General features: G+C 42.6%; 1 protein-coding gene across 5 annotated transcripts in view; it reads left to right on the forward strand.

The window, feature by feature from the left end:
- The window catches only part of LOC146867287 (tyrosine-protein kinase STYK1-like), a 340,395-nt gene that overhangs the window by 94,722 nt on the left and 218,270 nt on the right, over nt 1-27,403 (forward strand). Inside the window, exons 1-2 of one of the 5 annotated variants that reach the window (XM_085604037.1) lie at nt 2,041-2,414; nt 6,167-6,260. The exons of 2 other annotated variants lie outside the window; for them this stretch is intronic. The gene's annotated coding sequence lies outside the window, so the exon portion shown is untranslated. Of the gene's footprint in view, nt 1-1,664; nt 2,415-6,166; nt 6,261-27,403 lie in introns of those variants that run through there. 2 more of the 5 variants (XM_085604025.1, XM_085604035.1) reach the window with 2 other exon arrangements.

Raw genomic sequence — 27,403 nt, forward strand, 5'->3', positions numbered from 1 at the left:
GGTCACAGGACCCTTGAGCAGGGTGGCTCTAGGGCAGTGTGACCAGCAGCGGTCCGTGCAGGTAACAGCGGTGGGCAGAGGGGTCGGGTAAGGGGGGATTTTGAGGGAAGATGCCTAGGGGAAATTAAATAAATAATTAATTTTACCTCTGCATTGTCCCTTGAAATCCCCCCATACCCAGCCCCAATGCCCCACCGCTGTTACCTGCACAGACTGTGGCTGGCACTGACTTCAGGTGGGGGTGTTGTGTTTGCACGTATAATATGGTCTTAAAAGCACTTGCTGCCTCCTTCCTGGCCTTCAACAATTTTCGGCAACAATAAAAGTGTCATGATAACTCCAGTGATTCATGTTCTTAGTAGAGAGAGATGGTGTTTTGTCTAGTGGACGTTTTGACTCATGGAAAGAGGCTTAATGTGCCTGCTGCTAAGAACATGTACCATGCAGATCACAAAGTGCACATAACGTAAATAGGTCAGAGCCATTATTATGTGGAAAAGATTTGCAAACTAGGATATTTTTCCATTCATGTTTGAACTGCTCTTGTGGAAAATGGGAGGAGAAGTGCTGATGACAGAAACTCCATGGCTAGGAGACAAATGGCGTGCGATTCCACTTTTAAGGATATTTGGGACATTCTATGATTGGAAACGTATCCCACTTTGTAAATGTATTTTAATGTCAATAACTCATATTAAACCTTAAATAAACATGTGTATCCATTGGTTAAATTAAATAACGTAATAATCTGTAACTGGTCAGTGTAATGGAAAACAAATACTAAAAATTGGGATATTTTGCTCTTTCTGACACACCTCTCACTCTGCCCACTGACCCAATCTGCGGGTTATTCCCGCCTTCTGATTCTCCGCCCACAGTTCCCCCACTTCGACCACTGCTCCATGTCTAATATATATTTGTGAATATAACATAGTGACAAATGTATAATTCCTGGCAAATGATACTGGCTTCGCCCCTCAGAATTCTGCCCTTTCTAATCTCTCCCTTTTCTGCCGCCGCCCACAATTTGGGGGATACTGGAGTTAATGTTTTCCAATTCCACCCTTGGGGCCCATGTCCAGTTGTTTTCTATGCGACATTCTACTCCGCATTAAAACATTACCTAAAGATAAAAAATTAATTAAGCGGCGATTCAATGTTGTTTAGAAATGCCCCAAAAATCATTTTTATGAGCAACTATGGAGAAAATGTAAACGTTTGCTCTTAAAAGAAAAATGGTTCAAACTGGAGTTTTGTATTCCAGAGGCGAGATATGTGTTTTGTAAGTATATGCACATGAAGTGTATTTACTCACGGTCTTTTAATGACTGCAGCAGAGATATTTGTTCTTGCTTTAAGGGTGGCGCCTGCAGAGTCGTAGCTGTTCATGATGCAGCAGGTGCAGCGGCACCGGGGCCCATGGAGATGATGTTTTTTAATTACCTTGCCAGAGAGCGGTGTAAGGGGGTGAGGGGCGCTGGTCCTTACTTACATGTGGGCTCAAATGCCGTTGTGAGGCTGCATTATGGTTTGCTCTGCAATAACCCTGCGGTGTTGTCGTTACAGCAAACGTGTCTCCATTCACACCAGAGACAGCAAAACCTAGTGAGATAGTGAACCTGACCAGGAAGACTTAGATAAGGGTCATGGAAGCAGGGAGAGTCAAAGTACATGAGGAGGGCAACCCTTCTCCAGCCACATTACCTGAAGCGGGTCACAGGGTAACAAACTCTAACACGGGAGAGGGCGGAACCACCACGCAGGTTGGGAAGCAGCGCAGGGAAACAGCTCCGTTCCGCTCTCCCTCCCCACCTCTGGTCGCTACCTTCTCCGAGGCTAACGAGTGACACCGCTGTGACCGTGAACCCACACTGTACCAGCCAGGCACAGCGAACCGAGAATACTCCGACTCGTCCGCTCAGAAGCCCAGTCTCGTCGGGGGTATGAGGAGCTACACGGAGGATACTACCTCTACCAGGGGGTCACTGCACTCCCGTTGGCTACGCGGAAGTATCCGCCGTGAGGAAAAGAAACAAGGACAAGAAAAGGGTGCGACTTTTGAGTAAAGAGAATTTCGGCGTGCCGGGTGTCCCAGACAGACCTACCTCCACGAGGCTGTTCTTTGTCAAACACCGCTCCTGTTTAAACAAGTGTGTTAGCGAGCTACCCTAGTGACAGGGATTGTGTGCGCGCCTGCTTCTTAGGGAGACGGAATCTGCGAGGAAGGCATTAGCACCATAGATTCACACACCTGCCCAGCTTTGTGAGCAGCTACCCGGCCTCCTGTTCGACACATGCTTGCTGGCAGCCTGGCACTGTTTGTATCTTCTTCCGGTCTCCCTCTTATGGAAAGCACATCACATCAGCCGACCAAGAGCAGCGTGGCTATTACAGCACAGCACTTATGTAACCAGGTAAGTGTGAAAAGCTATATTTTCTTTTATCATCACAAAGATTTCCTTAGCTTAAATATGCCCCCTCCCAACAATGTTGAGATGTTTTACAAGACAAGCTAGTGGTCGTTGTCTATAGTGTTTTTTTCATGAGTTTTTTTTGCCTCTCCAATATTTTAACCTATGCAAGTGCCTGTTGGCCCTTTCTCCATTCGATAAGACGACCTGTAGACTGTATATTGCTTCAGCATCCTTTTTTTGTTTGGTTAGAGTGATGGTATGGATTCAACAAACAGCCGGGTTTAGCCTAGTGGAAGTGACACCTCAAACCCCTTGACCTCCCGTCAGGGATTTAAGTGGGATGAAAACACTGGGGGGGGGGGGGTCTCGCAAAGGGGCCTGGCCAATGTAATTAAGGGCGTGGCATAAAAACACGGAAGCTAAAAATCTGTGCTTCGCATAGTGTTCCGCCTGACTTCTATTTTGCTGTTTCTGTCATTGCCTCCAGATATATGATACAACAAATAATATCATACCTCCAACAAGTCAGGACTATTGGCTTTGTCAATGGTTGTTAGTTGCATAAGCAGCAAGTATGGCTTGTGTATAATATTGAAAAAGCTTCCACTTAAAGCCCTGGTGACACCACGACAATGTAGCTGCTCCTGAGTTTTAAAAAGAGAGAGAAAATGACTCTCTTCAAAGGATTTCCCTTCCCCTACAACACTTGCCTGGCATGACGTCATGCCGTAAGTTCTCCACTACTGAAAGTGAGCAGTGTGAGCTCACGCACATCGATGTGCCTGCTGTCACTGCAGTCCAGAAAAAAAGGACCGCTTGTGCCAGGGCACAAAACAGAGCCCGACAGAGACCCGTTTCGAGACCTCCTTTAAATAGTTGCCGGTGCTCAGCACCAGTGAGACCCGGCCCACTAAAAGACCTGCCTCCAGTGACGTCATTTGGTTGCCCACTTCCCCACCCTGAGCCCCTTATCAGCCTTGCATTTGCTGTAACTAGGAAATGATTAGAGTGGATACTGTAGAAAAGTGACAGGGCCCTTTTTACTTTCTTGTCCTACCCCTGCCTTTATGAACTTTGAAAGCAAGGGTTCCAAGGCAGTGTCTTTGGTGGCAAAGGGCAAACCAGGGAGTATTATGTGTGCCACTCCTGGTTGAGATCCATGTTTATTTCACTTGGGAGGTTGTTGCAGATTGACACTTTGAAGGTGTGTCCCTCTGTGCGACTGCAGTGACTCTATGGCATTGGGGCTTGGGATGCTGTAGGCGCAAGCTATGCTGCTTGGTGAGAGGGTGGCTCTATGGTCTCTTGGCCTGGACTAGGCCTAAGCCATTATCATTTTAGGGTGTTTGTTAAGGAGGGCACTCGCATTATATCTGCCTGACTGGAATATGCCAATGGTTTGCACTTGGGGCATCCTAGTATGTTAGTGAACGGTTGCAAAATGTACAGAATAGCACGTCACACCCAGTTTTAAGCCTTACCGGTATCTCCCCAATGTCCTCAAGATGCCGCATTAGTGTCCAGGCGTTGCGAAGAGAAGCTACATGTCATCATGAATTGCTCACAAACGCCCCTCAATTCCTCATTGATCAGACATTTCAGATCCAGCAATAGTTTGCCTTCAAGTAATGGTTTTCTGTTCACACTTGGGAAAACGCCAGTACAGAAGAACATGTTTTTTTGCCTACTAAGATAATTGCTGAGGATTGAAAAACACTTTAGGTTTCAGAAAATTCTACTGATTGATTTGGAGACTTGGTAATGATAATAAAATATTGTGGCAAAAATCCTGCAGCATACCTTAATCCTTTTCTTCAACTGGGGTTTCCTCGCATTTAGCAGCCATGAAAGCTTTGTAAATATCTGGCGCTGCCAAATCAATCAATCAGTTCATTTGTAGAGTGCACTACTCACCCGTGAGGGTTTCAAGGCGCTGGGGGGGGGGGGGGGGTCGGGGGAGCTGCTACTGCTCGAACAGCCAGGTCTTGAGGAGTCTCCTGAAGGCCAGCAGGTCCTGGGTCTGTCGCTGGCAGATGGGAGAGTGTTCCAGGTTTTTGCGGCAAGGTGGGAGAATGATCTGCCGCCTGCGGTCGCTCGTCGGATGCGGGGGACGGTGGCGAGGGCGAGGTCAGCGGAGCGAAGCTGGCGGTTCGGGGAGTAGAAGGTGAGTAGTTCGTTGAGGTACGCTGGTCCGGTGTTGTGGAGTGCTTTGTGAGCGTGGGTGAGGAGCTTGAAGGTGATCCCCTTGTTGACGGGGAGCCAGCGCAGGACTTTCAGGTGGGCTGTGATGTGGCTGTAGCAGGGAATGTCGAGGATGAGGCATGCAGCGGCGTTCTATATGCATTGTAGTCGTTTCTGGAGTTTGGCTGAGGTTCCTGTGTAGAGAGCGTTGCCGTAGTCCAGCCTGCTGCTGACGAGGGTCTGGGTGACCGTCCTTCTGGTTCCGGTGGGGATCCATCTGTAGATCTTGCGGAGCATGTGGAGGGTGTTGAAGCAGGAGGAGGAGACGGCGTTTACTTGCTTCCAAAGAAGGCTTAGCCTTATTTGTTAGTGACTTTCAGATTCATAATACTCAAATTGTAAAATGAAGGTGTTATGTTTGTTATAAATTCACCTGCCTATTACAAGTCACCTGTAAATTATAATTCAATATTTTTGTTTAGGTCTGAAATAGCAGTGATTTTGTGTGTCCGTTTTAAACAGTGTGCACCCATGTATTATATTCCTTCTATTGCTTATGTGGACCAGGCATATCATTGGAGTTGGCTTTCGTCAACTGGCCGTGTGGCACTGACGTGCATTCGATTTAATAAATTACAATTGTATTAAGTTTTTTATTTACTCTGCACCTCTTGCTTTTTAGAGTGTGTATGAGGGCCTGAGATATTGAACCCTGGTAATTGCTTTACAATCTGATCATTAGAGGTGAGTCACAGCAAATCAACTAGTGTAGTATATAAACCTCACAAGTTTATTATCCAGTCTCAAGTTATAAGGGAGGCACTTTCACTGCTTAGCATGGCAGACTCCAAGGTACGTCGTATTTCCAAAATATTGAGTTTTTAATATCGACATTAAAAAGAACGGAACCACAGTAGCAACTACCAGCATGTCATGAAGATAAGTAGACGTGAAGTGAGGAGAGTAGATCTATATGACCTTATGTATGATTACTTTGACAATATAGTGGTAGTCGAGCTGGTAAAGTCAATATTTCTGTCCTCGATGTAAGTATACACTACTTTAGATTCATCCCACCAGGAGCGTAACGGAGGCCCCTGCAGCCCCAAATATTCAAGGGGACCCCATTCAACCCAATGCTAATGAATATCTGTGAGATATGGGAGATTCGGGGAGCCATTCATCACATTCTGCAGGGGCCCCATCATTTTACGTTATATCACTGATCCCTACAAAGGGTTTTTCAAAATCTGGGTGGGTAGATAGTGGGCGCTCCTTAAGCTTGCAAACAATGTAAAGGTTTATGGCTCAGTAGCATCTCCCACAGATACATGGGAATAAGCCATAGGCTAACGCGTACAATTCCTAGGAACATGCACTTGAATGTATCCATACCTGGCAGTTAATGAAGGTGGAAAGCTTTACAGGTCAATTATAACAAGTATTGTGTTTTATGATTTGCAACTAAAATTTGCTACCTAAGGCATACCACAAACTTACCTCAATCATGCATTCACAGCTACATGTTTTCTCCATGTAGAGCATTCAGAGTCTTATCTTTCTCCATGCAGTATCACTTTGATTAAGACTGAAGTTACCAAAGTAAGAACTGAAGTGGAGTTCCTTTCATCTCTTCCTGATTCTACCAGGAGTGAGGAGCTGGGGGTGAGTAATAATGAACTCTTTGAACAGATCAGGGATCTGCTAGGAAGAACATCAAAAGGGGGAGTGAGAATGCCCTAGACAAACCCATGGCATAATAGTACCTGTAGGTTAGCAAAACGTGAGCTTTTAGTAGCAGCGAAATCCAATATACGCTATAATATAGTTAGCTGCAGGGCCAGGTATAGGCATGCCTTGCTCAGGACAAAGAAGGAGTGGGACGACAAATTGTGGCTAATCCTTCATGAAGCTATGATTTCAAAGGGTAGCCACACCTTTTGGCATCTACATGCACAAACAGTGAACACATTTATCTGGATTTTTGTACCCAATAAGATGACTGGGTTAGTCATTTTAGTAAGTTATACTCAAGTAGAGGAGCAATAGACGAGGATGATAAATTGAGTCACTGTGACTCTGTCCAGTATGATACTAATACCCTTATCTTTACACTAACTGAGACCCTAAATGCAGTCAACTTGTGTATCCCTGCCCGTGCCCGGGCTCGAACAGGGTCCTAAATGATCTATATAAAGCCAACACAGAGGTGTAGGGATCGTATATAAATATTTTATCACATGCCATTTTGTCAGGTCTCGAGATTCCGTCCTCGTCGAAGATCGCTGAAATCCTGCCAATATATAAGAAGGGGGACCGAGCAGCGTGGGAGACAGAAATTAGCACAAGAACAAGATCGAAGGACAGCGGAGTACAGGGTCTCCATTTCCCTCCTTCCCTGTGGGATGCATATCAGTGATGCCATCCACGCGCCAGGAGCCGCATTTCAGGCGGACGGTTCTCCCGCAGCACGGGAGACCGAAATTAGCACCAGAACAAGACCGGAGGACAGTGGAGTACGGGGACTCATTTTCCCAGCTTGCCCTGCGGGACGCACACCAGTGACGCCATCCAAGCGCCAGGAGGCGCATTTCAGGTGGCCGGTTCTCCCGCAGCGTGCAGGCGTGCCCGGGCCACGCCCTGGCAAAGCCCTGGCCAAGGGCGGGCCCATCTGCGCCCATCCGAGACCGGAGTGCTCCTGGAAGAGAGTCATCCTGTACTTTTCATCTATCCTGGCTATCTGGACATAACAATTAATATATGCCCGAGAGGCTTGCTGACTGCTGCTTTATGGTCTCTAACTTGTTAAAGCTCAATTAGTGTTTTCCCCCAGGAATCTGATATTATTACAAGAGAGTCTATGTCATTTTTTCTGTTGTGCCTCTAGAGCTTTCTGCTTAAGGATAATTGAAAGTATTGCTGCTGTATAACTTCTTGTGAAATTAGTAATTGGGTAAAGGTTTCTCCGAGTGGAAATGGGTAAAAGAAAACAAATGGAAGCTCCACAAGGGAAACCGTGGCCGAAAATATCGAATGCCATAACTAATTATCTAACTAATGCAGTGGGGCAGATTGAAAGTGAAATAAGTACTGTGGAGGAAAGGTTAGCAGCCACCAAACAGATTGTGAGCAGAGTTTCACATAAAGGAGTGACACAAATTGAGGAGGCTGCCTGTTCTGATGCCCTCAGAAAAGAAAAATCTGGGAAGGAATGTCCTCAACATGAGGAACAACCATGTGTCTCTAATAAATCCTCAGAGTTATTAGAATTATCCATCTCACAAGCTATAAACCCACCACCAACCAAGATTTTTTTTTTTTTTTAAAACATGTTTTTATTGCAGAGTTATAAACAAGGTATCCAGTAAGTCAACCTGTACACGCATGTCATCTCAAAGCACATCCGTCGCTATAACAATGCACACAGCCATTCAGCCCACATCCCGGGGGCCGGGCGGCGTACTAGTACAGTGACTCAAAGTGTCATGGCGATCGCCTCATAGAGACGTCAGGTCAACAGCATAATATAGTATCTGCGTTTATCCCCATCAAACTCCCTCCCCAAAAACAGCGCCAAATATAGTCAGCCACTCAGACTGGTTGGCACCAGTATTGTCCGTGTCCACAGCAACCAACCAAGAAAAGTAAACAACCAGGGGACACGATTACGGTATCCCCTGGAAACCATAACAGAGGTGATAGTGCCCTTGGGAGATGAACAACATCTAAAAAGAAAAAAGTGGCTAGAGTAAAAGAATCAAATAATCTAGGTAGCCTAGAGTGTCTTTCAAATAAACTGTACGTTAAATTGGAGGAAGTAGAGCAGAGAGTTATAGGTGAGCTTGCTGATTTTAAAGACAGACCCGGACGAGCAAAGGGGGGTTTGGCAATCTGTATTTCAACCACAGCGCCAATAGAACTTAACCCCTTCGGCGCTCATGACGGAACGGTTCCGTGATGAGCGTCGGTTGAGCTGTGCTCATGACGGAACCGTTCCGTCATGACCACGCCCGCGCAAGCAGCGCTCAGCACAGCGGGGGAATCCGCCCCGCATGGAAGGGGTTAAAAAACTGTATAATGGCTCTCCCTATTTTCAAATAGTTCAATTGATAATGGGGAAGAACCAACCATTTGTAGTGGTGAATTTCTATAATAATATTTGTAATGCTATCCGTTATAAAGCTGTGAAAGAGTTAGAAAGAGCATTGGCTACTTTTATAAAGGGGGTAGACCCCACTTACACATGCATTTGGATGGGGGATTTTAATATTAGTAAATGCTGTCTCTCTGGAACAAATGTTTGTGGTTTTTCAGATACTGCAGGAACCAATCTACAACACTTCCCACATGAAGGTTATGGGGAAGCGCTAAATGAAATCCTTTGTAAGTACAGCTTGGAGATATTAGCTCCAAGAGGAGAAGATGGGGTTATCACTTATCTAACCTTACAAGGCAGTGGAAATTCATCATGTATTGATCATATGATAGTGTCCACTACTGGTCTTATCTACTGTGGCTTGCCAACCAGCGAATTTACTAGATTTAGTGACCATGCTTCGCTGACCCTGGCCTTATATGTTACCATAACTGGGCCTGTGGATAAGCTAATGATACCAAATGTAGTGGCAGTCGGGAACAATACTGTGACTATTAAATGGACAGGTATCAGTGGAGACACAATGTTACACAAGGTTGTAAACGATAATATGGAAAGTTTTTCTATTTGTACTTATATCAGTTCCCTGCCCGAAGAAATTATAACTGTTTACGAGAGAATTACCGTGGCAATATCTAGCAACTTAAGAAAGGAAATCACAATGAAAAAGAGACAGGTAAATGGCTGGTTTAACCACGACTGTACGCAGGCAAAACAAAATTTAATTAAGGCCCTACATAAAATACCTAGAGACAGGAATGAAACCAAGCGTCTCAGACTATTATATAAGCACGCTTTAAGAAATACAAAGAGGGAGGTACAAGAGGAGGCCTGGTCGGAAGTAAATCAAGCCACAGAGACTTGGGACTTCACTCTCTTCTTGAAAGTGATAAACTTACCTATGTGGAAAGACGATCAAGACCCTATCGTTGAAACAGTCATTGCCCCAAAGGACTGGCTTTACCCATTTTAGCGGAAGTTTTAATGCATACATTAATAACATAGAACAGCCGTCCTCTATAGCTGCGGCCACCTCTCCAACACAATAGATTGGAGGAGGTAACTGTGGCAATAAATAAGACAAAACAGGGTAAGGCTCCTGGACCCGATGGGGTTCCAGCTGATGCATATAAAAAATATACACAGCTATGCGCACCTATTTTAACACAGGTCTGCAATGCAGCTGCTAAAGATTGCGTCCCCAAGACCTGGACAGACAGTGTTATCGTCCCAATTTTCAAAAAGGGGAGCCTAGGTGATGCAAGATGCTACCGCCCCATATCCCTTCTGGACTCATCTGTCAAGATCATGGGGCGTATAGTTCTGGAAAGACTGGAAAGACTGGGTAAATGATAACAACATCTTGAGTGAAACCCAATATGGCTTTAGAGGGGATATGGGGACGGTAGAGCAGTGCTTAAACCTACACTTACTCAAAAATAAATACACTATGGCAGAGGAAGAACACATCTATCTATGCTTTGCAGACCTGAGTTCTCCTTTTGACTGTGTAAGTCACGCCAACCTATGGGAAGCTATGTTGGAGATGGGTGCCCCTGTCGATATATTATATCATTTCTATCACAACTATACTCAAGACTGACATCTAGAGTAAGGTATGGAAGGGGAGGCGAATGCACATCAAATTTTAAGGTATCCAGGGGAATGCGACAGGGCTGTGTCATTGCTCCACTCCTATTTTCATTACGTATAAATGGAATTGATAAAACCCTACAGAACCTAAATACAGATGCCTCGCAAATAGATGTGAGACCAAACCCGCTGCTCCTGTATGCAGATAATGCAGTCCTAATCTTGAGAACTGCAAATGTACTGCAAGATCTGTTTGAAGCTTTCGATTCATACATGGAGCAGAGAGATTTAAAATTAAACCTCTTCAAAACGTTTGTGATGACATGTGGCAAAGGTAGGGCTAAGAAAAAGTCCCATTATGTAAGGGACCATAAGCTAACTGAAGTTAAGAGTTTTTGGGTGTTTTATTCACTTTTAATTGTAATTGGACCTGCCATCTAGACTAGACTAGATTTAAATTTACTAGAACCATAGAGGTGATTTTTAGATTATGTACTAAAATAGGCAGTAAACCTATCCGGTATATGCTAAAAATATATGGCAGTAAATGTCTACCCGTTGCTACTTACGGCTCTCTAGTGTGGGATAATGCTAATCCTAACACACTGCAATCTTGTTAAAACTACTTTCCCTGTCATACACTGGCTGTACCAAGATCTATGCCAACATTTCTCCTACAAAAAGAACTGGATGTATCATATGTCACTGACCTAATTCAAGTAAGAGCGCTTTGCGTCTGACATAACATCTGGTGTAAGGAGGGACTAAAATTCACCAGGGACATTATTAAGGATTGTTTAGCTTTGTATAACATAAACAAGATTCCCTGGCTAGCATACATGGGCAGCTTATTAAAGAATATCGAAAGAGATTTATCTGTAAAAAAACCCACAGCCATATTACAATTTGGAAGAAATTATGTGATAAAATTGTATATGGAGAAAGTAAGCCAAGTAAGAGCCAGGGGAGAGGAAGAAAAAATTTGCGTATCAAGATACGTGGCCAATGTTGAGCCAATTGGCCTCCCAAACTACTTGGTAAAAGTTACAGACATACAAGATAGATTCTATCTGACAAGAATGCGTCTGGGCATAGTCCATTAATTAGTGGCTTTCCCAAAACATAATAAATGGCAGAAAATAGAACATAAATTCCCATGTGAGGGAAAAGCCAATCAAACCACGATGCACTTTATGCTGTTTTGCAAGTTTTACCAAGACATTAGAAAAATATTTATACGCCCAATTTTTATCGCACAGAAACTATTTTTTTACAAAGACACGATTAAATTCATATGTACTCTTGAGAATGAATCAGCCTGTAATGCTGTTGTTGGTTTCATAAAACGGGCCATAAAAAAAGACGGAAATCTCATAAACGTTTAGACCAACTTGTTTATGAAACCGAATGAAGGATGGACCTGGGCCAAAAAGTAATATTATCAACTGGGATAACTTAATGATGTGTATTGATGAAGATTTTAATGTTATTATATGACATTTTTTAAACACAATATCATGGATCATATTATATTTTATTATACTAAAAATGAATTTAAAATTTTAAATTGTTTGTACTTTTATGAATCCAAAAAAGATTTGAATAAAGTTTTCTGAATGAATGAATGTATCAGGTACTCAGGTCCTTGTGTTTATATTGGCGTGAGGTGTCTCTTCTTGGGGGAAAGCTGTGGGTTGCTTTTGTTGACCTGCACAAAGCTTTTGATCTTGTCCCTAAGGAGAAAATGTGGAAAGTATTGGAAAACCTGGGTATTCCCCTCTCCCTTTTGAATATTTTGGTGCAAATCCACGTGGGAAATAAGGCACAGGTCGGTTGGGTAATGTACAGACAGTTAACTGACCCATTTAGGGTGGTACAATGCATTAATTAGACAGGGCTGTCTTTTAGCCCCCACATTTTTCACCCTGCATATCAACAGGGGGATTGACCATCTTAGCAAAGAGGGGTGTGATGCGGCGAGTCTCCGTGGGAGGAGTGTCCCGTCTCTCCTATTCACCAATGATGCTATACTGATTTCTAAGACACTCCAGGGACTGCAATTACTCCTGGACAATTTCTCCCTATTCTGTGCTGAGAGGGACTTGAGCTAAATGGCGCCAAAACAAAATGTATGTTTTTCTCTAGGACGAGGGACTTCCCTTGTAGCAGACAGATACTGGTGGGAATACGTGTATTGATCATGTGTCCACCGTTCATTACTTAGGTATACGCATGACACCCAATATGTGTTGGGCCCTCAGATTGAAAAGGACAACTCAATGCTTATCTAACAGTCTATAAACCTGGTGAAGGTTCACCTCAAAACTTCCTCTGGGAGGGTGGCTCCTGTTCTTGAGATTTATAATGTTAAAGTTATTGGGCTAGTGTTGTACGGTGCTGAAATATGGGGCTCTTAAAACACTAATAGCATTGCCAAAGCTGAGCATAGGTTCATGAGGTCTCTGTTCTCTCTCCCAATAAGCATGTCTCTTGTAACCCTATGCCTAGCGCTTCCTCAGAGGAAGATCCTGCACAAAATTGAATACAGAACGTTATTATTTTGGTATTGTCTGTGGTCGACCATTGAATTAGAACCTTATCGAGAAGGTGTTAGAGATCTTAATGCTCACCCAAGTGTAGCAAAAATCCTTTGGTTCTACACTGTTAAAACACTCTTGCAGAGGTTGAGCCTAGATATTCATTGGTCTTCCGCTGAGCAATTGTGCCAGCTGTCTTGAGCAAAGATTAAACATCTGTATTGGGAGGCTGCAGCCATTGATATAGCGACTAAGACTACAGGTAGCCTTACACTGTCTTTCATCGATTTTAAACTAACTATGAGTTATGAGGTAACCATTGATGAAATTGAACCCTCTTTGGCGCGTATATTATACCTGCAATTCAGATATGGCATTCTCTCGGTTAAATATTTTACCTGTAATTGGTCTTCAGAGAGGGAGGGTTATGATCAATGCCCTGCATGTGGTGGGGGAAAAGAATCATTGGTACACATATCACTCTTTTGCCCTCAGTACAGTAGATTTCAGAAAAAATGGATTGTTCCACTTTGCAAGAATCTAGGTACTAGGAGCCACCAGGTTGCTTTTCTAATTCTGAGCACCAGTACACATCGGCTCCATGTCTTTGGTGTGGCAAAAGTTCTTATGGCAATCTGGGTAAGTCGCTCTAAGTGTCAATAAAATGTGGTAGCTGTGGGGTGGCCTTCACCCTCATCCCATGACCAAATATCATTGGGATGTGATTAGTGGAATTAATTTTCGGACCCTTTCTATAGTAAAATTGCCCTGCTCATACAATGTATTGTTCTACTTTAACACTTCCTCTTCTATTATGATAACACGTGGTCTGTTTTTTTAACCCATTTTTGTATTATGTATACTGTTTTATATTATTTTCACTTTGTTGAGCTGTGTGATCAAAATAAAGTATTTTGACTGACTGACTGAAATATGTATGAGGAATTGCATTCAATTTATTTGTTGTACTTCCATAACCATAATGCACTGGCATGAGCTACTGAGCCGAAAGACGGGATATAATGAAGTTGTGAAAGATGAACTGTAAGACATATACCTACATGGTCTGTAATTGATATTTGAGCTGGGGCGCCACTGCCCAACTCTATGGGGTGTGCTTCTCCCATGGCTGGGCAAACTGTGCTCTACTCGCTTCTCTTGAGCTGGAGTGGAGATATTAAGTTACCAGATGTTATTCAACCAAAAAGGGGAACTCCTTATAGTGGCTGAATAGGAACCTAATTCAAAAGCATCTTTGGCTAACGACCTTATACTCTGAGAGGCCAATATGGTCTCCAAGGTTGTCTCTTACTTGGGCTGCTACTTGAAACAGCGCCTCATAGCATTTCAGCTAAGAAGGGCTACTCATAATTTCTTCACAATTGCTCCACATATTCCCAATCAGCCTCAACATAAATACATTCCCTTTCTCATATGATTCCCTAATCATACATCAAGTTACCTTAACAACACACCGAATCAGCAACCAGATAGGCATCTATTTCTCTAAGTCCAGTCACGCAGTTCATTACCCTGGGCAAACAGGCCAATCACGTACTGAATCTCACAGCAAAAAGTTGGAAGAAGATATGAACAAGGATAAAATATTTGCAAATTGTGTTCTGCGTATTCCATGTACATATTATTTCTCAGGTAATTTTTATTACAATGTTAGGACGTCAGGTATTTGTATAATGCTTATATTATATTTCATAGAAAAAATATTTCAGATTCATGGTAGTTGATCAGGATGTTCAACATATTAAACTTTAGTCGAAACATTTTACACCCAGTGTGACCAATATAGCCCAGGGTGTTTCCAAGGTTATCAGTTTGAACATTGAATCATAGGATACAGCAGTTATTTATCAGGCCAATGTTGTCATGACACATATTAACCTACATGGCCCATAAAGCTCAGGGCATTTTCAAGGCAAAAAGATAAAGAAAGTATATACATCAGTACATAATGTATTTGGACTTGTAAGTGCGCAAAGCAGTTTTTAAAAACCATTGTAAACATGAAACACGTACTCACTTATGTAACGTATGCACAGAAGCAATGACATAACCACAGAAATAGATGTCATAGTAAATGGCATAATAACCCATCAGTATTGGACTCTTAATTGTATTAATGTTTTTTAATGAGAAATCTTTAAACACTAGCCACAAATTTGTATCTGTACATATCTGTGTGTTTGCTTGTGTTTAGGTTTGTTTTGCTAGAGCAGTAGTCATCTCATCTTATATGATCAACAGGAAAAGTGCATTAAGAAGCACTGCAGAGGGAGAGCTTTGGCTCTGCCCTAGTGTTCATTCCCCTGCATACAGATTTTCAATGGCAGAAGTTGTGTACTTCCTGTGAAAAAGAGGCTTGTATTGCACTTTTTGCCTTGTGGGGAAGGTTACTGAATACTTCAGGGCTGAGCTGGTTATGGTGTCAAATCAATGATGAAGGCTATAGCCTGGTCTGTTTATTATGAAAAGTCACAACAAAAGTAGTAGGCCTATTGTGAACAGCATATGTTAAAGCGAATAGGCATTTATGGGTGGATTATCGTGACTCTTTGTTAAAGCTTGAAGGCAGATATTTTGCTACATGGAATCTCAAAGGTTACAGAAGCAGACGGCAAGGGTTTTGGTGTTGGTTATCTCGTGAGAACCATTTGAATAGAAGATTCGCTCTTTGAGAATCCATGTTATGGTGTTTTTGGAAGAGTTGTATATTGTTTGCCAGCTGTCATTTTGCATATATTTTTAACTTTATTTCTGTAAACCGATGCTGCTTTGTGGGAAAGCTTATGTGGAATACCGTAGGCCTGAGCTGCTTATGGAGATGAGTCAGTGATAAACACTATAGGCCTGTTTTATTCATTGAGAAAATTTATGTCAGGTGCCATAGTTCTGATCTGTTTATTATGAAAAGTTACAGCAAAGGTAGTAGCCCTGATCTATTTATTTTGAGAATCATATGTTAAAACCAACAGGCCTTTAAGAGTAGATTTATATTTGACCAAGGTAAATCCTGTATGCAGTTATTTTATTACATGGAATCTTACGGATTCCTGAGGTAGGCAACGATTTTTGTGATGGTTACTTGCTTTTACAAACTATCGGGTTGAAGATTTACATTGTGTTAGTCCTTGCTACACCGTTTTAGAAGGGCCTGGCATGTGTATTTGTCTGCCAGACCTTTGTAAGAAAAAACCTATCAAAATCTTTGGTTAAGATATGCACACCCAGGGGGTCTTTGGGTCCCCCCACTGCAGTCTGAATGTCATTCACATTCTTGTTCCTCCTATTACAGTATACTGCAATGGGTCAGCTCATTTCTACCATTTGCTCTTCTGTCTCGAGTTACAGCATTTTCCCTGATCACAAATGCACATTCACCTGAAAACGAGGGGGCTTCATTGCCTGGGCTGGTTGGCCAGTTTGTTAGTTTTCCATTGTTTCATGGGTATTGTTTCATTTCATTCATACTTTTCCTTTTTTTCTTAGAACTTTTAGCAGCTCTCCAGGCAGTCATACTAGACTACTCTCTATACTTTTAATTAATCTTGCATTCATTTTAGAGTTTGTGCTTCCAGTTTTGTTGTGAACGGGCAAGTGGGTGGTTGCAAGAATGTGTCAGTGGGTAGATAAATAGATGTGTGAGTGCACAGATAAGAGTCAGAGTGCATTTATGATGACTTATTGAATGACCAAGCTGATCAGTGACCTAAGAGGCCCTTTCATTTTACAAGTCCGAAGTTTTGCATTGACAGTGCTTATTTTGTAATGAAACAGTCCAGAGAACCAACATTTAACAAATCCAACATGTAAGTGCCCATCAGTTTGAGCACTGAGCCACCAGATATAGTAGTTACCTGTCAGGGTGACCTGAAGGGAAGTGTGCAAATGCACGATGGGCTTGATTCACAAAAGGTAAACTACTTAGGGGCTGATTCCGATCCGGGTCAGAAAGCACTCTGACCGAGCCGGATCCGGACTGTTTTCCGACCGAGCCGGAGTCCTGCAGTCCGACCGAGCAAGTACGATGCGGCCGTATGCTGCCAGACTTGGTTCGGTCGGACACCCATAGCAGTCAATGGGAGCCGGTCGTACGATGCGTACATGGGCTCCCATTGACTGAATGGGTACGTCTCGTGCAAGGGCGCCCCCTACAGTGGGTACGCATTGGTGCCATCCGCACCGTAAATGCCTGAGTTGTGTCCGAGTCGTAGGGCTGCGGGTGACAGGGGGTCCGATGTGGACCCCCAAAGGAACCACCCGGACGTTTTGCGAGCCGGACAGTCCAGGTTGCACAGGCTGTCCGACACTTGCATCGTACTGGCTCGGTTGTAAATCGCATCAATTGCACGCCACGTTTAGCTTCCGAACAAGACCTACGGAGCAGTTCGGCCCCGGAAACGACTCGGTCGGTGAATTTCACGTAGCTCACATCGTACTTGCTCGCTCGTACAGCTGTATGCGTCGGCCGGTAAACACGTGTACGGCTCGTCGTTTTTCCATCCGGATCGCGTTCGGTGCCCTTCCGACCCGGATCGGCCCCTTAAAGTTTAAAGTTACTACGTTCAGTATTCACAAACTCCGAGTGTAAACTTTCTACAGAATTGTAAGTTACATATCTCCACCCCCAGAGTAAAGTAATTGTCTTACTTTTGTGAGGATGGGTGACATAATTTCATAAACCCCTCCCTGGCCCTCTCTAAACCCCTCTTACAGTTCGCCTTTCAGAGTAAGTCTGTCCTTTCCCGCCCACTCTTCTGTGTCCTTATGACATTTACCACTAAAACCTATACTGAAGAATGCAAAGATTTCTCAATTGGGACAGAGCACTCTGCACACATAAGTATTGATAAACTTACATTTTATAGTATGTTTTATAGTACTACAAAAAGTACTACCGTGTGCAATTTGTAAATCAGGCCCTATATTTTTGAAATGGAGAAGATCCTTGTAAATGTAGTATTAAAATCAGCTGGTCAAAAAAAGTGATGTGATTATCTTATAGTAATGCGTAGCGTGAAACCATTGTATGATATTTGTTGCCCTGAACACTATGCTTAGTTTGCACTGTAGCTGTTTAGAAGGCTTCAATTTTTCATTCTCAAGCATACATGCATATACCTTTAATGGAATTTGGGTAATTGATCAGAGAGTACTGTTATGTGCAAAGAATTGAATTATGGTGCTAGGTCAGGGTATTACACCACCATCTTGGGTGAATTGTACATGCTGTAACAACAAGTTGTAATGCCAAGTGCGTAGCTTAGTTAATGAGATTCAGGGGGTATGAATCTACATTTTCCCAATTAAAAAGCTGTGGGCTGTAGGGTGAATGGGTGAGAAGACCAAGGTTCAGGATGGACTGTTCTCAAGAGGAGCAGGGTCAGGATTGATTTGCATTAGTTGGGCCTCTGAGGTTGATTCAGAGTATGGTGGGTAAGTACTCCATTGCAATGGCAATGGATACCTATCTGCCAAACTCAAGGACTACCTGCTTGTTTTTTAGTAGGGCAGACTTTAAGTTTTATGCCCATGGAGTAAAATCTACTCCATCGGTGTAAAACTTTCTCTGAGAGCTTGACACAATAGGTCAAACACACAAAAGGTGATGGAAGGAATGCTCACAAATGCTTGGATAGCATTCATACCCATTGTTCTTTTGGTCACCACGCCGCCTCAGTTTGGACCCAGCCAAATGCAAATCAATCTTGACCCTGCTCATATATGAACAGTCCTGCCCAAACTGCCAGGCCAAGTCCTTCCTCATTTGGAACACAAGCAACCCAAGATAGGTTTCGCCCTGATTGGGGCTCATAAGTCGGGTTTAGCTTTGCTACAGTGGCACAGTGAGCACGGGACCCACATCTGGGCATGCCCTTGTCACTTAGAGTGGTACATTCAAGACAGAGTAGATGGCATTGGAACTGAACCATTTGACTGTCCACCCAATTTGGAGTTAACGGTTGGATGGCTTATTTTTTCTACTGTCCGTCACTGCCAGGTATAGACTGGGAATTTAAATATACAACATTTTATTACACACGAAATCCAGGCAAAAAAAAACGCCTTCGGAAGAGTAAGCGGAGGATTATCAATTTCAATAAGTACCAAATTATGTCTGATAAGTAAAAAACTCAAAACATCATCTAAATATTTATTGCCAGTTGTTTTAACACATCAAAACCTTACTAATTGCTTGATAATTAACATTTATTTCCCTCCTCAATTAGTGAAAAATAGGTGTAGCTATCAAGTGACACTGAACGAATTGGAAAAAATAATGGCAATGAATGAACACATGGTAGTCATACTAAGGGGAGATTTTAATCAGACTCTGTTGTCCCTGGCGGATAATCCAGTAACCGGGGATGAACCAGATATGGCTTAAAATATTCCGCAATAGTATTTCCTTCACAAAATAAGGTAAAAAAGATTGGTACCTCTTCTAAAGACACATATGTTTTGCTGACTGATCTAGGATATAGAGCACTCAACGGAAGACTAAAATATGATCAACCAGCTTTCGTTACATTCTGTGGGCCGATGGGGTCTTCCATTATAGATTTTATATTTATCCATTACGCCCATTTTTACTTATGTAAAAAGTATGTTATAATACCTAGAGCCGAAAGTGACCATGATCCTGAAAGGTTAGTCATCAGCATTAAGCACAATCATTGGGAGACCCACACAACGGCCAATAGCGGGAGATTGACAGCTGTAAATGGGAAAAGACTTATCTGGAACAACAAACTACAAATGAAGGCATCGAAACTGGAAACAAACATGACAGCCTGTACCGAGAAAGACATGATTGTTTTAAAGTCTGGAGATGACTGGTCGGATGCCTGGCAATCTATTTTAAAAAATATATTATCCAGTCTTGTGGCAAGTATTCAAGAGCCGCGATCAAATGTTTATGCAACAAAGAATTCAAAATTAAAGGAATCAGAGAGAATCTATCATAAGGAGATGCGTTATATCTTAAAACTTCCAATATCGAATGAGAGGAATATGAAAATACAAGACATAAAGAAAGTATTTAAGAACAGGAACTTACAGCTAAAGCATGATAGTGTAGATACAGCATATACTAAATTATATCATGCTATTTCGACCAGGAATGAGCGAGCTTTTTGGTCCCTGGTGGGACACCGCACAAATTCGCATAAACAGCCTGATGATTTTTTTGTCCCAAGTCCCAAGTGGGAAAATCATATTAAATCTTTATACAAATCATCTGTTACAAGTGAATATATGACAACTAACACGGAGGGTTCACTTGCAGAAATAACTGAAGATAAAATTGTCAAATTAATAGAGAGTTCTCGCTCATCCAAGGCAGCAGGAACCAATGGTATCCCTATTGGCTTGGTAAAATTTAACATAACATTTTGGAGTGCAATGCTAAAACAGTTGTTCCTACAGATAATCAAATGCGGGATGATACCATCTTCCTGTAAAGGAGCGATTATACACCCGATTTACAAGCGAGGCCCAAAAGATGATCCGTCCTGTTATAGATTAATAGCGTTGGTGGACTTTGAAGGGAAACTATTTGCGAAGCACCTGCAGAAAAAACTAAGGGCATGGGCGGAGGAAAAATCATTAATTCCAATAATGCAAACTGGATTTCGCTTAAGGTGTTCGACCCTTGATAACATTGTTTCACTGGTCATGATGGGAAAAAAGGCAAGCTTGCGGAAAATAACATTATATGCCTGCTTTGTGGATTATTCCACAGCATTCGACAAGTTCAACAGGCAAAGGTTGTGGAATAAATTATCATCATGGGAGGTCAATTTGAACCTTTTAAACTTTATTATTGCCCTGCACTCGGATACATGGGTCAGGGTGAAGCTGGCTCATGATAATACACTATCTCCAAAAATGGACACCACTAACGGTCTTAGACAAGGCTGTGTCCTTGCGCCTTTATTATTCTCCTTGTACATTGCAGATATCGATTCAGTGTTAAATTCAAATATGGGTGTGGCTCCTAAATTAGGGGATAAAAAAATACCATATCTAGCATACGCCGATGATTTAGTCATTTTATTCTTAACTCCTAATGGATTACAGCATCAACTGAACCAATTAGACACATACAACAAAGTGAATGGTCTGATAGCTAACTTATCTAAAACAAAAATTATTACGTTTGGATGGTCTACACAATCAAAAACGTGGACTCTAGGAGATAATCCAATAGAGGTAGTGGATCAATATACCTACCTCGGCATAACATTGAACAAAAAGTTATCATGGCTAAACCATACGGTCTGTAAAAGTGTAAAATCGATAACTATTACAAAATCAATTGCGAGATTTATGAAACTGTGTGGAGGGAATGCAATTATCCCATCTTTAAAAGCCTTACAGATGAAAATGATTCCGTTTTTATTGTACGCATCTCCCGCCATGAACAAGAGTCATTTTTGATTTTGAAAATGTTTTACGAAATGCGTACGCACCATACTCCATTTACGACAGGCTACTCCACATTATATGATACGGTTGGAATTTGGCCTAAAGACTCTGGAAACGCTGCACAAGATCAGTTGTGTTAACTACATTATTGATTGTGCTAAAGCCGATTCATGTACATTGAAACATCTAATAATAGCGGAACTCCGGAGCAAAAAAGTAAGAGATCTGCAACTTTCTACTATAATGATGGAAATAGACTCTTATGTACTGCCTGATACTCAGGAGATCGGACGAATTACCAGAAATGTGCGGAAAAAAATAATAGGTAAAACATTAAAGCTATCACATTGGAATTTAGATCACCTACAAGCTGGGAAATATAAACACACTGACCTATTAATTGACACATATATACCTTGCAGGCTCAAGAATACTTGGGATGGAACTTGACCAGCTACACTAAATGGAAATACGTAAGGTTCAGACAATTCTATATTCCGATAAGGGAGTTTGAAGGGAATTGGAATAAAGCCCTTAAAGATACTCAGGGATGTCGGCTTTGTGGAACCGGCAAGGAAACTCTTGAGCATTTAATATGCATTTGCCCGAGACTATTGCCCACACGGATGTTATATTTACACCCCATGTTCAATAATGCCAAAATAAGAACAACTACAGAGGCTATACGTTATTGTTTTAGGCTCACAGGGGAAAGAGCAATCAGAAGGATAGCATAGTTTTTAGAACAGGTTTATAAAACATTAATTGACTAGATGGTTTTTTATCGGATCTGTATATAGATTTGAAGATAGGTATTACGACCCGTGTATATCTTCTTTTTATGATACTATGCATGGTAAATATGGGATTGTTTTATTTATTTTTTATGCCTGCTTATTTTCTATTTATTGTAATCAAATGATTAATGCAATAAAGTATTTTATTACTACTACTACTAAATAAGGTCCTCTGTCTACGTTGGCAAAGGGCAAAAACTATGGTTTGGAATACTAGTCCAAGAGATTGCCTGTGGTTAGACTATTTGCAAGCATTCTTCCCATCACCTTTTGGGTTTTCGATTGCAGTAGTATGCCTGGATACTTGAGATTGACACAGCTTTCCATGCCTACTACAGCCAAGGTTTGGGAATTGTAAAAAGTAGCAAATTTGCATCTATTCAAGGAATACGTCTATGGGTCAAAAAGGGATCTTTTTTAGGTCTCGTCTGAGATTGCACATGCACTGTCGCTTGCTAGTCATTTTGTTTACATACACGGGGCTTAGAGCCCAAGGATTACTTATCATTGGTCAACGTCATTGTCATTTGCTGGCTTCTGATTTGTCAACACATGTCAGTTTCAGTTTCTCTTCGTTTGTTTCTTCCTTCCCTGGAGCATGGGCCAAGTACTGATTGCTTGCATAAGGATTAGGGTATATTTTTTTTAGTGCTTAATTTGCAAAAAAAGAAGTGTCATGGCCCTCTTCAGGAGGTAACTCAGCTTTCGCCCCTGCAGGCACTGCCAATGGCAGTATAAACACAACTACTAAACATACTCCTATAGGCGTGACAATTCATAATATTCCAGGCCCCCAATGCTATAAAATGGCTTGGGTGGCATGTATTAGAGTCATTTTAATGTATATTGAATTAATAAACAACTGTTGTTGTGTAAATCTCTAAATTGGTCAAACAGCGCCACCATGTGACAGGCTGTCATATGTGCCGGTGTTAACAATTAGGTGCTGCTGACAAACACCAGAAACCAGCGGCTCAAATTATGCATTATTTTTCTTCTTTTCCGCCATCATCATTGTTGCTTGTTCCCCTGTTCCTCCTCCCTTGTCTCGACTTGGGCCCCCGCTTCTGAATCGTTGATTGCTGTGTCATTGTTGTTTCCCTCTTCCACTCCCCTGTGGTTGCTTGTCTGTTGTTTTTTGCCTGTCCTGTGTCCCACCCCCTCCCACTTCGTTGTTTGCCCCTTCATTGCTTGCCCATTGTTGCTTGCACCATTCTTGTTGCTTCCACGTCCCTTCTAACTGTTGTTGCTTGCCACTTTACACCCACCACTACTGCCCTTCCACTCATTGTTGCTTGCCCCATCCCATCAGCCCATCCCATCTCCCACCTGTTGTTGCTTTCCATGTCCCACCTGATGAGGGGATGTGGCCCCATGCAAATAAGAAAATCACTTGGGCACAAAGGCAAAGAATCCATCAGGAGGCACACTAACGCTGCGCCAAAAAAGGTGGTGCACTGTCAGTGCATCAAGTGAGGGCAGACCTCTGGAGGGGACAAAGGAGGAGGTTGGTCCCATCAACCCCTAGACATCTCACTGCAGGCAGGTGCAGCCATTCACTGCACACTCCTGCTGGGTTATCTCTTCCTCCTCACTAGAGGTTCAAAGAGCAGGTTCCTATATTATTGACTGGAAAACCTGTGCATATGTGAGGGGACCGATGCTGCATTATTCGTATGTGGAAGGATTGTGAACGTTTCTTTTTCAACTCATGCCCTTGTGGAAGCTGTCTTTTTTAGGTAGGTGTTTAAATCAGGTAATGTGAATGCAGGGATGGCTGTCAGACCTGCCAACTCACACAATGACACCATATCTCACATGATTACGGCTCCCTTCACACGGTCACCTGGTGAGGAGCCGAAATCACACGGTGCCAGGCAGTGCTTAATTTGTAAAAACATAAGTGCCGGGGACCTCTTCAGGAAGCATTGCAGCTTAAACCACCCATTGCCCCTGCCAGCAGTGACAATGACAGTACACTGACAGTACCAGCACAACTCCTACAAGTCTGGCAATGTAGACCTTCCCTGTGCCCCAAAGCTATAAGAATGGCTTAGTTGGCAGGTATTCATTATTTTAATGTATGGGGGAATAATTTACAACTGGTGTGTGATCCTCTCTTCATTTGACCAACAATGCCATCATGTGGCAGACTGTTATAGCTGCAGGTTTTGCCAACTAAGTGCCAGTGCTGAGCGCTGGAAACCACTGGCTCAAATGAAGCACTGGGGCCGGGGAAAACAAGCAGAAAACCACTGTAAACAGTGGATTTCCAGCTCCTTTCCAGAGGCAGAAAGCAGCCAGTGTTCATTAAGAGGTATGAAAACATCCCAGGACATCGGCGACAGCCTCAAAGACCCTTTGTTTTTTGCTTTTTTGGGGGAGGGGGTTGAGGGCTTGGTTAGGGGCAGAGCGCCTCTCAGGTAGCTCTCGGCACAAGGCCGCCCCCTCCTGACATGGTGAGACTTGTTTGTAAGTTGGCAGGCTTGTAATTCTGCTGTTCATCACAGACGCTTACATCCTTATGTTCATGGTCACTTGCAGGAACTACAGGACACGCCTCTTGACACGCTACTTGGTTCGCCTCTTGAGTCATGATGCCTTTTTTGATCACGTCTACAGTTACGAGCAGCCTTACCCTTTGCAGGGATCCCTAACCAAAAGGCAGTCCTCTTAGCTCATTGTACCTTATATAACACAAAGAGGTGATACACAGTGTGATTAATATGTCCACTTTCTCCTGGTTGGAGGAGGTAGGCATATTTGCTTTTGGTAGCCTCTTGTCTTCCTGTAGCCTCCTTCCCTCACCAACAATGCTGCCTGATCTTCACAGCTCCTAGCCTACTCCCTTGCGCCATTTATGAAATACTATTTGTCACTTACTTGAGGCAAATTGCAAGTTGCAGCAAATGTCATCATTGCTTCACGCAACTTTTTATAATAGGCAACCGTTCAATTTTTTGTTGTTGTTCAGTATGTTTTGACGTAATCTGTGCTACTTTACCAATAGTTGATCTAGGCCTGAGTTTCTGGTGTGTACTACACAATGATAGTAACAAGTAGACGAAGAAATGCCAGACATTTGGGATTTTTTATACTTACGGAAGATGAGCAATGAGGTGAAACAGAAAAGAGGGAGTAGAAGTTTATTCCATTCTCTTGGAGTTCATACTTCGAAAGCTCTGTCACCAAACAGTACTGTTCTGGCTGTTGGAATATCCAGAAGAAACTGACTGTGGATGGTAGGGTTCCCAGCGATGATGAAGCTGAAATTTGGAGACCAAAAATTGGGGTGCATTTCCATGAACGGCCTGATGAACAATTTCTAAAGCTTTGAAAGAAACTTTTTTCTGGGTGAGCAGCCAATGGATTCGTTCTGGAATGGGTGAAATATTGTTGCAGTGATGAGTACCCATTATAAGCCGGTCTACTGTATTCTTCTTGTAATGACTTGCAATGTAGCCTATGTGAAATGGTATTGATGTTCAGACTCGAATTTCCCTTCGCAATACATTGATTGGATCAATAATTTTGAGAGTTGGAAGAGTAATTTGCAATTTCTGAAACTGAAAGTGTGAGTAAAATTTGAGAGATCCATGTAGAAAGGATCAGGGATATATTACTGTATCTGCTTGACCATTATTCATAACACACATCATTTGGGATCCAGAAAAGAGAAAGATATCTGAAGAAAGTTGTCCACTCTGGATGAGACAATTGTCTCTCTTTTGTGAGGGTTGGCCAATCGATATATGTGAATTAAGTGTTCACCTGTGGTGCCATTTTAAGATTGGTGCCAAACATCTGAGGAAACAAAACAAGGTAAGACCATTTCAAATGGGAAATATTTTTTATGTGTTAATTGGATGGTTCACCTTGGTGCAAGTTGCTGACCGCTAGTATTTTGGATTAACAATGCTATTCAGCAGTTGTGGAAAACCTCCTCCGTTTTAATGGACCAAAATGTCTGACACACAGATTGACTATTTTCAATACCTTGAGGACCCATAATTTTCAGGTCTGTATTTTGACAGTAAGAAGTGTCAAACAGTCCTACTGCTAACATACCAATCTAAGATTTTGTTAATCATGTCTTGGTTCTGCTCAGGGGAGAATTTATCTTTCACTTAATGCTATTGGCTGTTTGAGCGTACCCTTTTGCCTCCACTTGAGTGCTTGCATTGAACTGCACTAGAGACGACTTTACAACGTTAGCCCTCTGTCAGCTCCTGCTGGTTCCCTCCTGCGAATCTTGCTCGAATGTGATAACTATGGATCTGCTTGCTAACGATACATGCATTAGTACATTACAGTTTCTAATATCTGTTTTCTACAAATATCTAACAAGTTTTTGATGTGTTTCATTTTGCACTAGAGGCTTTTGTTTCACATTTGCAACATGCTTGCTCTTTCATAGTAAGGTTTTAACTGGTTTGTGGGAAAAGGGATGGTGTGACCATGTATTACATGGGATAAAGTACCTCCTGGCGTACATGATGAGGATATTGCAAGTCACCTCGGAGTTCCTTAACCTTATAAACAAACTCTGCTTTCACCTCATTCCTCTATATGGTTATGGAATTCCTCTATGACTTGCAATATCCTTATAATATATGGCATACCCCCCCATGCACTCTAGGGACCCAAATTAAGCCCATGAATAAGTAGTTTAAAAGCCTGGCAAAAAGGGGAAAGGGATGGGGTAGGGGTTTTGAGGAGGAACCCTGCCAGAGGGGGCAGGCATTGGAATTAACATATTGACTACACATCTTGTCTCTTGCATTTACTAATGAGTAGGCGCTTTGCGACACAATGTGGTGCAAATGGCAGCCTGGGTTAAATTACAGGCAAAAAAGAATTTTTTCACCAAAAGCTAACTCAAGTGCAGCTCTACAAGGCTTTGTGTCACGTAGCCACAGCCGGACATGAAAGTTAAACCAGCCCTGGCCATTCCACTGGACTGGCCTGGAAGGGGAGGGGTTTGTGGCAATGAGAAGCTCTAGTTGCGAGCACCGCTGGCGCTCTAATTTTGTTACAGGGGCCCGGCCCCCAGTGACAAAACTGGCCCCCATGGCTGCAAAACCGGCCCCCACCCCTCCAGCCCACCGGGAAAATGCTTGTGCCTGCTACAGCCAGTCCGGCCCTGCACGTAGCACCAAAGCCCTAATATTTCATGCAAAGCAGATGTAACATGGCCAGAACAGCGTGAAAAACCCTGGAAATACACGTAGAGCAGCCACTTAATGTAGTCCAACCTGTCTTTGCATGAAATCCTAGCAC

Source organism: Triturus cristatus, chromosome 1_2 (genome assembly GCF_964204655.1).
Source record: "Triturus cristatus chromosome 1_2, aTriCri1.1, whole genome shotgun sequence".
NCBI lineage: Eukaryota > Metazoa > Chordata > Amphibia > Caudata > Salamandridae > Triturus > Triturus cristatus.